Here is a 14,811-nt window from a genome sequence, read left to right on the forward strand (position 1 = left end):
AGAGAAAGAAAGAGAGAGAACACATGGCTGGCAAGCCACTCCCATCAGGTCACATGGCTGGCAAGCCACTCCCACAAAGGAGGCCACACCCACAGAGTAGGTTGGAAAAATTTTTGAAACCCACCACTGGATGGGGAGGACCGAATTTGGCCCATGGATGCTCCATTTCAGCCAGCAATGGACCAGGGGAGGCCTCTGGAGATCCCCACAGGCCGTTTGGCTGGCAGAATGCTATAGGAGGCCATCCTCCGGGCTTTGATTTTGACACCCCTGATCTAAAAGGTAAATTTCAAAAGAATCCTTTTATTTTCTAGATAATTTAACCTGATGAAAAATGGTGAGCAAACCTTATTTTAAGAAAAAAATAGGAAAGATGGAGGAGAAAAATCCCAACCCCATTATTTGAAAGAAAACGAGCCTAACTCTCTCAGTTCCTTTACCTCTTTTTTTCACCTAGAAAGTTCAATTAGATTTGCTTGTTGATTTTATGGTTCTTAATTAAACGCATTTCCATTTTAAACAAGTTAAAAGCTTTGCTGAAAAATGGTCCAGAGAAAAGACAACTCAAGCTCATAGGGAGAAGAACTAAGTGTGTTCATCCACTGCAAGATTTGTTTTAGACTATTTCAAGAACAGCCCATTAAATGTAGACCGAATTAGAATCTTTCTGTTTTGACATGGACCTGGGTAAAGTGGTATTCAAAAAACCCTATTGATTAACGGGACAAAGGATGAAAGGGAATAGATTAAATTTTCAGAACCATAGATTCTTTTGGCAGACGAAGCTTATCGGATCTTATAGAAATGTGTGCAGCACATTCAGTAGTGGATATCTTTAAAATAAATACTTTCATTTTTTTAAAAAAACCTCAGATTTTAATTAGGAAAATTAGTTTGCTCTTTTTTATAGGATCAAGCCTGCTTCATTTCAGTCTGATAGGAGATGGATGATTGGCTTGACAAAGCAAGGCTGCTTTCTAGGCATGGCAGCTGGTAGAGAAAAGAGCAAGGAAGTAATAGCAATAGCAATAGCAGTTAGACTTATATACCGCTTCATAGGGCTTTCAGCCCTCTCTAAGCGGTTTACAGAGTCAGCATATCGCCCCCAACAATCCGGGTCCTCATTTCACCCACCTCGGAAGGATGGAAGGCTGAGTCAACCTTGAGCCGGTGAGATTTGAACAGCCGAACTGCAGAATTGCAGTCAGCTGAAGTAGCCTGCAGTACTGCATTTAACCACTGCGCCACCTTGGCTCTGAGTAAGAACAGTATGGATTACAGTAGATATAATAGGCACAGTAGCACCTTTAATACTAGTCTGGACCGGGAGGCACTTCAAATAGTCACTCATGCCCTCGTCACCTCAAGACTGGATTACTGTAACACACTCTACATGGGGCTGCCCCTGAAGAGCGTTCGAAGACTACAGTTGGTCCGGAATGCAGCCGTGGGAGCGATATGGGGTGTATCTAGATACACCCATGTTACACCTATCCTCCGCAAGCTGCACTGGCTCCCCATTGGTCTCCGGACGCGCTTCAAGGTGCTAGTCGTTACTTTTAAAGCCCTACATGGTTTAGGACCTGGTTTAGGACCGCCTCCTGCCACTTACCTCCCAACGACCAACAAGATCGCACAGGTTGGGCCTCCTCCGGGTGCCATCAACCGGACAATGCTGGCTGGCAGCCCCCCAGGGGAGGGCCTTCTCTGTTGCTGCGCCAGCCCTGTGGAACGATCTACCTGTAGAGATCCGGACCTTTACCACTCTCCCGGCCTTCCGTAAAGCCGTCAAGACCTGGCTGTTCTGGCAGGCCTGAGGCTGTTGATTGATATCCAGCCCCGCTTAGATGGAATGGATGATGTGGACTTTTAATTGTATTTTTTATTCTTAAATTTTAAATGTTTCTTTTGTCTTGCTGTGAGCCGCCCAGAGTCCCAATGGGAGTGGGCGGCATAGAAATTTTATTAAGCGCAAACTCAAACTAGTCTGGGATACATGCAGATTCTTGGAGAGTTAATAGAGAGTTCATTAAGGTGGAATCTCTTTGAAGTTTGCCATTGCTACAGACCAGTGGTGAAATTCTAATTTTTTACTACCGGTTCTGTGGGTGTGGCTTGGTGGGTGTGACAGGGGAAGGATACTGCAAAATCCCCATTCCCTCCCCCTCTCCTGGGGGAATGACTGTTTTCCACACTTATGACCATTGCAGCATCTCTGGGGTCATGTGATGAAAATTCAGATGCTTAGCAAATGGTTCATATTTATGATGGTTGCAATGTCCCGGGGTCATGTGATCCCCTTTTGCAACCTTCTGACAAGCAAAGTCAATGATGAAGCCAGATTCACCTAACAACCGTGTTACTCACTGAACATGGCAAGGAAGGGTGTAAAATGGGTCAAAATTCACTTAACTGCTGACTCGCTCAACAACAACAATTTTGAGTTTGTGATCATAAGTTGAGGACTATCTCTTTGGCAGACCAATACAGTCTATATAAAAAAAAGAAACAAATACTTGGATTAAAGCTTTGGGCACAGGAAAGACCAGTCTTTTGTAAGTCATAGATCATACATGAGTAATTGGGGAAAATGTTTTTGTGAATTTGCCCTTTTGGTAATAAAAACAAACCTTTACCTAATGGGATTTGATCTTCATGCTGCCAGTGTTTTATTTCAACATGCCTCTTTTAGTTATTCAACTCTGTCTTGTTTTCCTCCAGTCTGGAAGAAGCACCAGGGAATGCATCATGTTTTGCAAATTTAATTACTACCTTAATGCAGCATACAGAGTGGCTGGATGGTTTATAAAACTTCATGGCAGTCCTGGTTCAGTTGCAGTAATCCAGTCTGACTCAGCATTCAGGATGCAGCTGAATCCCGTGCGTGTCTCTTATTAGGAATGCATGAATTTGGGCAAATTATAAATATCTGCAATTGAGGCTAGAATTCTCAAAATCAGCATCGAGTATGAAGCCAGTAAATATATTTAAGATAACGTAATCGCATTCAAAGGAGCAATACAAATTTTTATGCTGCTTAATAAAATTTGTCAGAAAAGGTGCTACTTGGTGCTACTCTTCCATATAGTTGGAGTAGATTTTGTCAAGTTTGAGCATGTTGAACAAATTTTTATTTGTTCATTTTTGTTAGAATGACTAATCTTCCCTCCCCCAGGGGTGGGCTGTTGCTGGCATTACTGCCGGTTTGCTGCGCGTCTGCTTTGCGCATGCTACACGCATGTGCACAGTTGCTTGTAAATTCTTCTGCGCATGCACAGAACATTAAAAAAGGACTAAAAAACATGCCGGCAATGGCATGGTCAACCAGGGAACCAGTTTGGGGGCGTGGCCAGCCTGCCATCCCTACCAGTTGGGCGACCCAGTCCCAGTTTCCGCTACTGGTTTGCCTGAATCAGTGCATATCGGTAGCAATCCTCCTCTGCCCTCCCTCCAGGTATATTATAGTAGGTTAGGTGGCAGATATGTAATCACAATCCAAAGCTTGCCTTTTACGAATGCATATAAGGAGACATGGCTGGCATCAGGATTCCCTTTTTGACCCTTACCCCATGAATGCCATTCCTTGATCCGCACTGGTAGTCCAGTTTAGCTGGACTACTAAGACATCCCACCCCCACCCCGATGAAGCCTTGAGAATATACAGATCACAGTGTAAAAGAGGAGGTTGTGTTAATAAAGAGAACAGTTTTACTAGAATAAGGTGAAGAATTGTGGCACTTCTATTGAATCCAAGTCCCATCATCATCACTTATAATGCTGGGTGGGATTTATGGGACTTATAGTTCCATGTGAACTAAAGAGTATTGGTTCTTTTATCTAAATAGGTAACTCCCCTAGCCCTTTATCTCCTTGACTTCAGGACAGCTCAGCCTTTCTAATAGATTTAAAACAATCATGTAGAGATAAGAGATAAGGTAAGAAGATGCTTATTTCAATGAGCTATCAAATTTACATATCAGTTCAGGGTATCCACTCCCTTCAAATGTTAGTTATTATTTAATTTTATGGGAGAATATTTATTTGTATTTTTCAGGAAAGGACAAAATTTTCCCCCCAAAGTGGAATAAATTAACAAATTGGCAATTATAACTATCTGCATTTTGGATTTTTGTAATATTATATTCTTATATTTAATTAATTCATACTGTATTCTACTTTCCACAGTGCTCAAAGTGGCTTTTAAAACGTAAAACATAATCAAGATGCACTAATAAAACAAATAACACTCCTGTAGCAAATCAAAGCCTGTCCAGAGTAAGATAAATAAATACATAGAGAAACACAAATACACAAACAACCTTATAATAAGCTAATTTGATTTCCCTGGGCAGGAATTTCCAAAATGTAAAAGTTTTGAAGGAGCCACTAAGGAAGGCAATTAGTAATAAAAATATCCAGGAATGGCTATTAGTTAACTTTAGTTTGTTCCAAGGTAACCCATTCCATTTTATCTATTTTCAGTGGTTAATATCAGTGATCAGTATTCCCACTGAGCTTGTTCAAATTTCATTGCCGTTTCATTTATTTCCTTTCCTTTTTTAAAATCTTTTTTGAGACAATGGTGCCTATAAACTTTGACATCACCCCAAACATGTTTATATGATTATGTTTGTGAATGGATGGTGCCATTTTCATTGTTAGTAGAAATAATCAGCTCCTTGAGAAGATATTGACAAAAGTTAATGACTTAAAATATCGGATAATAATAATGCTGAATGGTACTCTGGTACGGGGCTCAGACGTTTATATGGAAAGTATATTTTATGGCCTCCATCTTGTTGAAGACAGAGACATTTGCAAGATATACAACCTTGCCAGATTATCTGCTTTATGTAAATTGTGACCTGACGTTTCAACCCCTATAACTGTTCTTTCAAAAAAAAAAGGGAGCTTTTTAAAAATCCATTTTCTAACAAGATGTAGCATCTCTTTAACATGGTTCACATAATTTGAGAATAACCCTCCTTTGTTTCTAGCATGGGTATTTTTTTAATCAGAGATAGTAGATCTTTTGTTATGAATGTACTATGAGAAAATGTAAGCCTTATAGGGGAAAAGTAGGCTCTCTCCTTTATTTATTTATTTTTTATAGAAATCTTACCACCACTATGAAAAAGCCACAATTCATCATGAATCCATATGAGAGGAGATATAAAAATATAGGCACAAATCACAAGCTCCTTTTAAGGGCAATCGGATTAGGTAGGACAACTTAGGGAAAACAAGTTGAAAAGCAGAGAATATTAATATGGATAATGTCATCAGAGAATGGCTATTTTCTGAAAGATGGTTGATTTTTGTGGAATCACAATAATTTGTAAAGCTGAGAGTAAGAAACATTGGTTTCAGTACAGAGGGTGATTTGAGAGGCTAAGACTCACTAGTACAAAAAGTGCTTGCAATGTAGCAGTGATTTTACATATAGATGAGAGAGAGAGAGGGAGGGAGGGAGGGAGGGAGGGAGGGAGAGAGAGAGAGAGAGAGAGAGAGAGAGAGAGAGAGAGAGAGAGAGAGAGAGAGATGTATGACATGAAACTTTCAGCGACTGCTTTGCCCAATATGCATTTAAATAAAATATCCTTCAAAACTGAGGCCTAGATAAGTATTTGTCTTGTAGTTGCACCTCTCTGCACCTCTATAACAGTGGTGGGTTTCAAAAATTGAACCTACTCTGTGGGTGTGGCCTCCTTTGTGGGAGTGGCTTGCCACCCATGTGACTGGGTGGGAGTGGTTTGCCACCCATGTGACCGGATATGAAGATGCCGACAACACTTGTCAGAACCACCTTAAATTACCTCACACACAGCACTGGCATGCATAAGAATATGATGTAAACTTGTTTTTTAAAAGGCATCTTTGGTTTGCGTTAAAACAACTTCAACACACGCAATGTTCTGATTGCACCACAAACGCAGTCGTCATCCTTACCTTTCACAGAGGCACTGAGTTTTATAAATATGAGCATGACAGTATAGAATAATCATATCCAAGGACCAGTGGTGGGTTTCAAAATTTTTTGGAACCTCTTCTGTAGGTGTGGCCTGCTTTCCGGGTCCACTGGTGGGACCTCTTCTAACCGGTTCAGTAGATTTGACGAACCGGTTCTACCGAATAGGTGCGAACTGGTAGGAACCCACCTCTGCTCTATAACTGTCTGGTTTGGCTCTGCAGCCCAACAAGACAGACACAGATTTCAGAGGATAATTAGAACTGCAGAAGAAACAATTACTAACAACCTGCCTTCCATTGATGACTTGTATACTGCATGAGTCAAAAAGAGGGCTGTGAAAATATTTACAGACCCCTCGCATCCTGGACATAAATTGTTTTGACTCCTACCCTCAAAAACGACGCTATAGAGCACTGCACACCAGAACAACTAGACACAAGAACAGTTTTTCCCCAAACGCCATCACTCTGCTACACAAATAATTCTCTCACCACTGTCAAACTATTCACTATTACTATTAGTCTTCTCATTGTTCCTATCATCCATCTCCTCCCACTTATGACTGCAGGACTGTAACTTTGTTGCTTGTATCCTTATGATTTATACAGATATTGTTTCCTGATTGCTTATTTGTACCCTATGACTATCATTAAGTGTTGCACCTTATAATTCTTGACAAATGTATCTTGTCTTTTTATGTACCACTGAGAGCATCTGCACCACAGACAAATTTCTTGTGTGTCCAATCACACTTGACCATTAAAATATTCTATTCTATTCTAGATTCCCATCCCTTGATTAGCTTCTGTCAGCCTTTCCACAAGATTTGTGAAGAACTAACTAGGGGAGGTGTCTGTTGTAAGATACTGTGGAATGGAGGAGGCTGGGGAGCTACATCAGGGAACAAAAAATATAATTATTGAACCTCAGTGTGGTGAGTAGCATTGTCTCCACAGAACAAAACATTATATCAAGGCAAACTGGGCCATTTGACTCAGCCTTAATAAAAATGCCCTTGTCTTCTTTCTATAAAAGTAGATAACATAATTATTTGCATCTTTTCAGTATTGGTTGCTTCTCCTACGACTCTGCTTCTCTGTTTCTTACAGTTAAACACATCAGATATAGGAAACGTAATAGGACTCTGTTTTATGAGAAAAGTACACTCTGCAGTCTAATTTTCCTATTGTGTGTCCCTGAATACAAATCTCTGAAGAGCTATTGTTTGTGTTAGGATTTCTGACTTAAATTTTCATGCATTGTAGAAACAGAACAGCTGCCTTCATGCCATTAAAAGTAGAATTGGATCAAAGGGCTTCTTCTGAGCAAACAGTCAGGCACTGTGAATCAGTTCAGATTGATGGACAAAGTTGAGCTTCAGGGTTCATGCTGGAGATGCCAGTTACAGTTGCTGGTGAAATATCAGTAAATATTCTGTCTAGACCAGTGGTTCCTAACCCACAGGGGGCAATTTGATTTTTAATGGGGACAATTTGAACCTTGTTTAAAGCAAGTTAACGGCTTTTTAGGCTTCTTCCACATGAGTAGAGTTCACTTTTTGAGTAAAATAAGAATTATATGTTGGTGGTGGGGGGGGATCAGGATTTTAGAGATGCTTAGGTGGGGCATGGCCAAAAAAGGTTGGAAACCACTCTAGACCATGGTCAGTAAACCTTGAAGCTCGATGCTGCTCAACAGATACCATCCATAAAACTCACACCAATACATTTAGGCTGATTCTCATACTATATTCGCAAGGATTGTGGAAGTAAAAAAAGCATGGATTGTGATCTATAACATCAAAAGGTCTATTTCTGGATGAAAAAGAAGAGCAGTAGTATTTGTAGGGCAAAATCTTCAAATGGTGAGCCCAGTGTTGTAATTCTGCCCTTCTGTATATGCAGAGGTGTTGCATGCCTGCACAAAAGAGAAAGGGGCTTCTGTTGCAATGTGCCCCCTCTCCTGTATATTTTAACCTAGTCCACCTGCAGATATACCCTGGTAAGAGAATAGAAAGTGATACAAGAGAGCAGAATTCTATTTCTTTCCCAGCTACTGATTAATAGCAGCTCACTGTAACCTTTCTTCCATTTATTGAAGTGACGGGCACTAGTACGATCTCTTATCGATATGTCTTTCAACACTAGGATGAGTTCTAGAGTTTGTCAGGTTTATATTATTAAACTCATCAACTCCTGCCTCATCTGACCATCTGCAAACCTGATCAGTGTAACTACACACAGGTAATTGCTCATTAGCAGGCCCTTGTCCACATTTAAGCCTTCTGATTTGAGGTTTATAATTTCGTTTTTTTGTAAATGTCAGGAAAGGATGCTTACCACACATTTGTTCCCGTCAAGGTTAATACTGGCTTAATTCTCTTTCATCCAACAATCTATCCACAGGGCCTCTCCACCTTTAAAGTAGCAGCACTGGCCCTAGCTATGTTTAGAGCCTGTGAAAACACAAACCATGATATGTTAATGGTAATTCTTAATTTTTAAGACCAAAGAACATCATGCTAGTAACCATATAGGGCAATCTGAGGAAGGTGTTAGTGATGAATCCTGGTAATAAACAAAGGCAGTTTTTTTTGAGAAATGATTTGGTCAGAGTCGATGAAGGTCTCCATGAAAACTGAGCATGCATCCTGTTTGAGATAGAAGACAATCATTTTCCTGAAGGACTGTATGGTTAAACTGTAGGAAAACTTAAAAAGTTAAAAAAAAAAAGGCCCCATAGATGATTATTATCTGATCAGGCACATTTCAGTTTTCTTCACTACAGTAAGTTACATGGTACTTTTATGTCAATTATGGTAATTGTCTAAATAGCCATCTATGTAGAAATAATTTCTACATTGAATTTACACGTCAGATCATTCATTCTCCGCTTTACTCCTGTCCCCTGAATTCCTTCTCTGGAGCATTTTTAGGCAATCAGCCTTTGGGTCTTCAAACTATTTTGAAATCATTTCAAAATAAACCCAAAACTGATTCAGATAGTTTTGTCTTTCTTAGATCCACCTAAGATATTTGCCTATATTTGGTCTGTTTTAACCCAGATGCTAGTTGGCCGCCTTTCTCCCGGGACTTGATATTTCCACATTCAAGGACCCAGCTGAGTATATCTGAATTGCTTGCAAAAGTCTGGTATCATTTGATCACCAAGGAGCTTATAAGTTGCACCCAAACTAGAATCCTAGTGTGCATTGGTAAGCCTTATCGTCTAACTCCTAAAGGCTAAATGTGTTTCTTGGCATTGAAACTTACATCTATTAAGCATGTTAAACAGTGACAGGAAACCTGTGGCCTCCAGATGTTGCTGAATTACAATCCCCAACATCCCTAAGCATCTGTCATGCTAGCTGGGGCTAAAGGGATTAGGAATCCAATACAACTGGAATGCTACGGATTCTTTACTCTCCATGTTAAGAATCATGGTGGAAAATAACATTTTTCTTTGTTAGAAGTAAATAGATAGAAGTAGGATCGTGCTAAACAGAAGATCTCCCCCCCAAAAAAAACCCCTTGTCACCTGAGAAGCTTCCCTGATTGCTACTCATTTCCTGGGTACTTAATCAATTATAAATAATGGTTGCAGGAATTTGGTATGTCTAGTTTAATAAAAAGGGGTGACATGATAGCAGGGTTCCAATATCTAAGGGGTTGCCACAAAGAAGAGGGAGTCAACCTATTCTGCAAGGCATCTGAGTGCAGAACAAGCAATGGATGGGAATTGATCAAGGAAACAAGCAACCTCAAAATAAGGAGAAATTGCTCTGTGGAATGGCTTGCTTCCAGAAGTTGTGGGTGCTAGATGTTTTTAAGAAGATATTGGACAGCCATTTATCTGGAATAGAATAGGGTCTCCTGCTTGAGCAGGTGTTGGACTAGGAGATCTCCAAGGTTTTCCAACTTCATTACAGCCCTGGACTTTCTGCTTTTTCTGTGAAGACATTTCACTTCTTATCCAAGAAGCTGCTTCATTTCTGAAGAAGCTTCTTGGATGAGAAGTGAAACGTCTTCAAAGAAAGTCCAGTTGGCTCTTGAAAAAGCATCTTTAGGACAACCATGACCTGGATGACTGAGAATCTCCATGGAAACTTGTAGGGTGGCTAGCAAGAATAGCAACTGCCCAGATTGCGCTACTTCTTCAGTGCAATGCAAAACTACGCTAAATGCTGAATTGGGAAAGCAACAGCTGGCGTTTCATCTCAATTTGCTATCCTTCCAATCACTTTCATGCCACTAATGCTAGGTCTGGTCTGATCTTGATTTTAAGTGCTTTGGTGAGCTTCTTCAAGTGAGAATTGTTGAATAGGATAATGAGAAGGGAAACCTTTGGGGGAAGGTTTCTCTCTGGTGTGCCTGTCAGGCAGGAAAACTGGTGGTTTAAATCGATTGGTTCACATTACAGGTGGGAAACTCAAGAGATCTACAGCTCTCTTCAAATAGGAGAGCTGCCAGACAGCTACAGCGCTTCTTATGCTGGTCTACCAAATAAAGAGCTGTTGTATTAGCTGAGCGTCCTGCCTCTTCACTTGACCCACACATAACAAGAGCCGAGGTGGCTCAGTGGTTAGAGTGCAGTACTGCAGGCCACTTCAGCTGACTGTTATCTGCAGTTCAGCGGTTCAAATCTCACCGGCTCAAGGTTGACTCAGCCTTCCATCCTTCCAAGGTGGGTGAAATGAGGACCCAAACTGTGGGGGCGATATGCTGACTCTGTAAACCACTTAGAGAGGGCTGAAAACCCTATGAAACGGTATATAAGTCTAACTGCTATTGCTATTGTATTAATTTTCCTAATGTGAGAAATATTGTTATCTTGTTGCAGATACTGCTGCTTCTGGTTGCCATTTAGCAATAGCAATAGCACTTAGATTTATATACCACTTAGTGCTTTACAGTCCTCTCTAAGCGGCCAGCATATTGCTCCCAACAATCTGGTTCCTCATTTTACTGACCCGGGAAGAATGGAAGGCTGTGTCAATGTTGAGATGGTCAGGACTGAACGCCTCACTCTGTGGCAGTTCAATAGTGCATTCTAACCACTACACTACTGTGGCTCATTTACAACCAATTTTGTCCAGAGAAAGTGGGATATTTTCAGGATTGTTGCCAATGCATGAATTGTTAGAGGCCTATAACAAGTCACAATGATGTCAGAATGATAACTACGGTAGCAGTGGTGGAATTCAAATAATTTAACAACTGTTTCTCTGCCCTAATGACCATCTGGGTAGGTGGGGCTCGGTGGTCATGTGACTGGGTGGGCGTGGCCAACTCAAGGTCACTCAGGTCGATGGGCGCTTCGCCTTAGCTGTTACAATGTAATAAGGGTTAACCGAAGAGGCAGTTTCTGTAAGCAGGTCAATAAAGATTAGGCTAGAAACAACACTAGAATGTTTCCTTCCTGCCTTCCTTACAGGATTAGCCCTGTAAAGTGGAAAAAAACAAAAGGAGATTTCTTCCAACAATCGGTTCTCTGAACTACTTAGAAAGTTACCAACCGGTTTTCCCGAATAACAATAGCAATAGCAGTTAGATTTATATACCGCTTCATAGGGCTTTCAGCCCTCTCTAAGCGGTTTACAGAGTCAGCATATCTCCCCCACTGTCTGGGTCCTCATTTTACCCACCTCGGAAGGATGGAAGGCTGAGTCAACCCTGAGACGGTGAGATTTGAACCACTGAACTGCAGCAATCAGTCAGCTGAAGTGGCTGCAGTACTGCACTCTAACCACTGCGCCACCTCGGCTCTATAGGTGCAAACTTGCTGAATCCCACCACTGTATGGTAGTATGCCAGGAGCTCATTGTTCAAGTGCCACAATGATATAATTTCTATCATGAACATCTTACAGATATTTGTGTGATGCTGCCATGAAGCATGTGTCATCATTTAGCACTTCCTTTGTTTTCTCCCTGGTAACTATTGAATGGCTCTTACGCCTTCAACAGCAGAAACAGTTGTAGATATCAGTGAGTGATGATAGCTTTCACACCAGAGCCCAAATTTGCTTGGATTCTTGTATGATATATTGGGAATCTTGTAGTTGAACAAATGTAAGAAAGACTTTTCAGAGAAGGCACATCTTGGAAGTGGTTAGCCAAGGTGAGTCAACGTGGTGGCAGGCCAAACATGTGGGTGACACAAACCTTTGGGCAGGTCTGATTCCTTCTAAACAGTTCCAAGAAAGGTGAGTTGGGAAGAGTAATGGCTTGAGGTGGAAGACCTGGTTACTAATGCAGTGAAAAGCTGTGTCTCAGTTTAGAAGTAAAGCAGATCACGTCTTCTTTTGATGAAGGCACCTTGTGAGTAGTAGTTGTGCTATATGTCCCTGTACCAGTGGTGGGATTCATTTACCTTTGCTACCAGTTTGCAAATGTGAGCGCATTCGTACTGCCTTCTGCTCATGCACAGAAGGTTGCATATTACATTGTGGTAGGGTGGGCAGAGCCTCAAGCAGCCGCCCCTACCGGTTTGCCTGAGCCAGTAAGAAACGGCAGAATAACAACACTGCCCTGTACTCATTTCTACACAGAATAGGAAGATGTGAAAACCAAACTTTGCAGGTCAGACTGCCATAATATCTATTTATTTATATCCTGCCTTTATCATCTTTATAAATATAAGTAAAACATCCCAGCCAAAACTTGGGAAAATGACATTTTTCGACCTACTAGTTCTGAAATTTCCCATGGATGCTTGACTTCCCCTCCTGCGTGATGATGCCGAAGCAAAGGGATTTACACAATGCCCCTGAGTGCTATTGAGCAGCAGCTGACACCTGCCAGGTGTCATTTTCAAAATGTCATGCCATTTCTGCTTTTCAGAGACTGTGCAAGAACATAAAGATCCAGATTATAGAGCATCAGTTTACCAGACACGTATGCACAGACGCAAGAGAGCAAGGGAGGGGTCAGCCTTGTGAATGTTTGGCATTTTTCTCCTATACATTTCATGGACCGTAATCTCTCAATCAATGTTCATTAGGGATGCTATGCCATGAAGCTTCCAAAGTTCATTTGGTTAAGCCTCATCTAAATGCCAAGAAATTGAACTTTTTCCTGACTTTCCCTGACCAAGCAGTGAAAGTGCTTTCTTTCTCCTTAGACAGCATCCAGCTGTAGTAAATTACTTAGGAATGATCTCATTAAATGATACCTTACCATTGAAGCCTGGATTTTAATATCCCGAAAGGTACAGAATTCCAGCAAGGAAAAACAATTAGGCTTTAGAAAAATAATTATTGGTGCACAGGAATAATGGGAAGTGGTGATGGTGGTAGAGTGTGAACAGCTAGTGAATGAGATATAAAAATAATAATCCCTCTGAGTGAGCAAAGCAAACGGTTCATGTCTCCTATTAACGTGATGACCTTTGGATACTCTGAAAATCTGATTCAATTTTGACCCACATAATGCAGCTCATACTCCCTCCCCCCTTGGTTCCAATTTTTTTGAAAACAAAAATAATTGCCATGGCTTCCAGATGGCCTTGAGGCTGGGACTCTGAAGTCAACTTTGTGACTTTGTGAGAGCTTTTTGATTTAGGTTTAGGTTTAGGTTAATTAGATTTATATGCCGCCCTTCTCCCATGGACTCAGGGTGGCGTACAACATTAAAAGAAACACATAATACAAAAATTAAAAAAAAATTAAATAGAATATCCCATACCCAATTAAAATTGACAATGACATTTTTTTTAAAAAAATTAAAATTAAAATTAACAGTGATCAATAATTTGTTTTGTTTTGTTCAGGCCAGGCTTGCTTGCTAGAAAAGCCAACTTTTTAGGGCGCATCGGAAGGACCGGGGGTTGGGGATTATACTAAGCTCTGGGGGCAGCTCATTCCAGAGGGAAGGCGCTCCCACAGAAAAGGCTGTCCCCCTGGGGGTCACTAGCCGACACTATCTGGCCAACGGCACCCTGAGGAGGCCAACTCTGTGGGATCGCACTGGACGATGGGAAGCTACCCGTGGCAGTAAGTGGTCTCGCAGGTACCCTGGGTCTAAGCCATGGAGCGCTTTAAAGGTCATAATTAGTACCTTGAGTTGAGTTGCTCAAAGCTCCATAGTTTAAGCCATGTGAAGCAGCTTCCAGGAGAAGCAAGCTGAAATCAATTTAGTCAGGATGAGTCACAGTCTGAGGCACAATCATCAATAGGGTTGGTGTTGGCAAGGCAGTATATAAGCAGGTATGCAACCTCACCCTCACTCACACTGGTGATGTTACATAGTTGGGTAATGAAAGATCTGCAAACAAACAACCGAACTCAAAGAGCACCAAGGACGCCACTGTTTTTATTGCCTTCTGGTTTTTCTAGCACTTATGAGCTGCCAACATTTGTGTTCTGAAGAGGGGCAATCATGCAAATGTTTTAGGCAAATAAATAAATAAAGATGGGATACAAGACTAAAAAACAAACCCAGGGGTAAAACATGATGTCAGCCTCTGTTTTGCTGCTTGCTTTTCGGCTGCCATTGAAACGGGGAGGGGGGAGGCATGGTATTTGGGTGTGGGGAATATTCTGTACAGGAGAGAATGTAAGAAGGGAGTTGTTCTCATCATCTACTGCGCATGTGGCGGGGAGAGGAGTTTCCCGCCAAGGCCAACTGTCCGGCATACCAACCTGATGATGGGTTTTGAAGATGTCTCCCACATGACATCTATGGAGTAATTGGATTGGACTATGGACTGGAGTTACCAAGGGGAGGGGAATGGGTCATACATTGATATCTATGCTTGCGCGCGCTTTTATCTCAGATCCAGCTTTGCTTAGCTTCTATTTACTTATAACCAGTAAAAGTACTCTTAATTCTTCAAAATGGA

Source organism: Thamnophis sirtalis, unplaced genomic scaffold (genome assembly GCF_051295495.1).
Source record: "Thamnophis sirtalis isolate CommonGarterSnake01/CBP01778 unplaced genomic scaffold, rThaSir2_p1.2 scaffold_2, whole genome shotgun sequence".
Lineage (NCBI taxonomy): Eukaryota > Metazoa > Chordata > Lepidosauria > Squamata > Natricidae > Thamnophis > Thamnophis sirtalis.